General features: G+C 34.0%; 1 long non-coding RNA gene across 1 annotated transcript; it reads right to left on the reverse strand.

The window, feature by feature from the left end:
- Positions 1-591: 591 nt before the first annotated feature.
- Positions 592-3,146, reverse strand: LOC137410453 (uncharacterized). Its single transcript, XR_010981210.1, has 3 exons — positions 3,102-3,146; positions 2,401-2,610; positions 592-667 (listed from the first exon to the last, which is right to left on the reverse strand). It is a non-coding gene; the product is annotated as an uncharacterized lncRNA (long non-coding RNA).
- Positions 3,147-3,875: the final 729 nt, after the last annotated feature.

The raw sequence follows: 3,875 nt of genomic DNA on the forward strand, positions 1-3,875 counted from the left end.
ATAGTGCAACAGTGTATAGCAGCTCAACAGTTTACCACTTGAAAAAAATATAACAGATCTCTTGTGTTACTAACTACTAGTAATAGGTGTTTTGTCACAGCAGTAAGTAATATCAACTTGAACTGTATTTTGGTGCTACACTAGGTAACTCTATGCGCAAACATAGAGTTACCTAGCTTAGCACAAAAAATGTATTAAAGTATAAATACAGCCGTCAATGTCTTTACCAATAAGATTTTACCATCATAGTTTTATTACTCTACTTCAACCTTCTAAATCTAATGGTTAGTTATCGATACAACATTTGCTGTACTCTAACTGTATGTAGGGCAAACCTGACATTAGCTCATTTACCATAGAACTTTGCAATTGATCAGGTACCATAGCACCTTACAATAGAAAAAATACATAGCTTTCTATCAATGCTAGTCACTTTTATATGTTTACACGCAAAATAAAAATCACCTTTAGTCAGGAAAAATGGAAAAACTTTAGAAACGTACCTCAAGCCAAATCATTATTTCGCAACTCATGAATTTACACTCTTGCTGATCAAGACTGCCTTCAAAATTGTCACAACCTATCGTGTGGCGATAACTGTAGATGGTGCAGGTATAGAACTTGGCATGAAAGTTTAGGTATAACTGACATTCCTCCACGGCGAGCACTAAAGAAAACAGGGAAATGTGACAGTTCCATAGTGCAACAGTGTATAGCAGCTCATCAGTTTACCACCTGAAAAAAAATATAACAGATCTCTTGTGTTACTAACTACTAGTATTAGATGTTTTGTCACAGCAGTAAGTAATAGCCCATCAACTTGAGCTGTATTTTTGTGCTACGCTAGCAAACTCTATGTGTAAACATAGAGTTACCTAGCGTAGCACAAAAAATGTATTAAAGTACAAATACAGCCGTCGCTGTCTTTACCAATAAGATTTTACCATCATAGTTTTATTACTCTACTTCAACCTTCTAAATATGATGGTTAGTTATCGATACACCATTTGCTGTACTCTAACTGAGTGAAGGGCGAACCTGACAATAGCTCAGTTACTATAGGACTTTGCAAATGATCAGGTACCATAGAGCCTTACAATTGATCAAGTACCAAAAACCTTACAATACATCAGGTACTACAGAGCCTTACAATATATCAGGTACCATAAAGCTTCATAATAGATAAGATACCATAGAACCTAACAATATATCAGGTACAATAGATGATTGTTCAACTTATAGAATAAAGAAGTAACTTGTACTGGTAAATATCAGCATTACATACAATAGCTTAACACTTTCACTATATCTGAACCATTAATATTTAATTTAGCACTTACAAGTTAAGTAAAGTGCACAAACTAAACATAGTCAAAATAGAATAATATGACAAGTAAATTCGACACTGATGTTTATTTAAAAACAACTGTTTAAAACTATCTTGTGATGTCAATTCTGCATTGTCAGGTTGGCTGGTACCTTTGCAGTAGAGAACAGCGAGCTGACTTGTTGGATTTATCAGATCTTTTGGGAAGTTGAGATTTACCAGTAGGTGTTACTGGTATGCAAGCGTGTGACCTCATTAAGGTTGATAACAGCTAGTCCTCGCTGTCAAAGGCATGCATAAGCATGAGGTTCCAAATGTCCTCTACTACTCTGAATTAAAGAAAAAATAACCATGTCATTAAAACCAATTATATGTTAACTAGTTTCAAAAGAATTCTCAACTTTAACCAGATGTGAAGCAATTGAACAGTTTCTTTTTCAGTGAATAATTTAGTGAGCATACTCAATGAATAATATGCAACATGTGCATTCTATGCTATCATAAGAGTCGGGTCCTTTTGTCTGTCTGAAACCACAATTACAGGTTTAGAAAAACATTACATTGCGTATGATTCGAATTTGCAACCTCAAATCCGCTGCACCGAAACAGATTAGCTACCATAGAACCTTACAATATATCAGATACCATTGAACCTTATAATATATCAGATATCATAAAACTTTACAATTGATCAGGTACCATAGAACCTTAAAATCGAGAAAATAGTACCACAGAGCCTTACAATATATCAGATACCATAAAGCTTCATAATAGATAAGATACCATAGAACCTAACAATATATCAGGTACAATAGATGATTGTTCAACTTATAGAATAAAGAAGTAACTTGTACTGGTAAATATCAGCATTACTTACTATAGCTTAACACTTTCACTATATCTGAACCAATAATATTTGAATTAGCACCTACAAGTTAAGTAAAAGTGCACAAACTAAACATAGTCAAAATAGAATAATATGGAAAGCAAATTCAACAGTCTTGTGTATTTGAAAACAACTGTTTTAAAACTGTCTTGTGGTGTCAATTCTGCATTGTCAGGTTGGCTGGTACCTTTGCAGTAGAGAACAGCGAGCTGACTTGTTGGATTTATCAGATCTTATGGGAAGTTGAGCTTTTTACCAGTAGGTGTTACTGGTATGACAGTAAGCGGGTGTATGGTAACTGGTATGGTAAGCGTGTGACCTCATTAAGGTTGATAACAGCTTGTCCTCGCTGTCAAAGGCATGCAGAAGCATAAGGTTCCGGATGTCCTCTGCTACGCTGAATTAAAGAAAAAATAACCATGTCATAAAAACCAATCACATGTCAACTAGTTTCAAAAGTATTCTCAACTTCAACCAGATGTGAAGCAATTAAACAGTTTCTTTTTCAGTGAATAATAAAGTGAGCATACTCAATGAATTATATGCAACATGCGCATTCTATGCTATCATAAGTGTAGTGTCCTTTTTTCTGTCTGAAGCCACAATTAAAAATGGGAAAAATATTACAATGCGTAGGATTCGAATTTGCAACCTTCAATCCACTACACCCAAATAGAATAGATACCATAGAACCTTACAATATATCAGATACCATTGAACCTGATAATATATCAGATATCATAAAACTTTACAATCGGTCAGGTACCATAAAACTTTAAAATAGAGAAAATACATATCTTTCTATCAATGCTAGCCACTTATTAAAATTTACACGCAAAATAAAAATTACTTTTAGTCAGGAAAAATGGAACAACTCTAGGAACGTACCTCAAGCTGAATCATTATTTCGCAATTCATGAATTTATACTCTTGCTGATCGAAACTGCCTGCAAAATTGTCACAATCTATCGGGTGACGATAACTGTAGATGGTGCAGGTATAGAACTTGGCATGAAAGTTTAGGTATAACTGACATTCCTCCTCGGCGAGCACTAAAGAAAACAGGGAAATGTGACAGTTCCATAGTGCAACAGTGTATAGCAGCTCATGGAGCATTTCTAGCATGTTTGGTTGAAATTGGAAATTTACATTTTTCAGCTTTGTCAGACGTTTGTAATATTCTCACAATAAGCTAATTAGCTCAATTGGAGCATTTCTAGCATGTTTGGTTGAAATTGGAAATTTACATTTTTCAGTGTTGTCAGCCGTTTGTAATATTCTCACAATAAGCTAATTAGCTCAATTGGAGCATTTCTAGCATGTTTGGTTGAAATTGGAATTTTACATTTTTCACTTTTGTCAGACGTTTGTAATATTCTCCAATAAGCTAATTAGCTCAATTGGAGCATTTTTAGCATGTTTGGTTGAATTTGGAAATTTACATTTTTCACTTTTGTCAGACAATTGATATATTCTCACAATAAACTAATTAGCTCAATTGGAGCATTTCTAGCATGTTTGGTTGAAATTGGAAATTTACATTTTTCACTTTTGTCAGACAATTGCAATATTCTCACAATAAGCTAATTAGCTCAATTGGAACATTTCTAGCATGTTTGGTTGAAATTGGAAATTTACATTTTTCACTTTTGTCAGACAATT

This window comes from Watersipora subatra, unplaced genomic scaffold, assembly GCF_963576615.1.
Source record: "Watersipora subatra unplaced genomic scaffold, tzWatSuba1.1 SCAFFOLD_83, whole genome shotgun sequence".
NCBI classification, from domain to species: Eukaryota; Metazoa; Bryozoa; class Gymnolaemata; order Cheilostomatida; family Watersiporidae; genus Watersipora; species Watersipora subatra.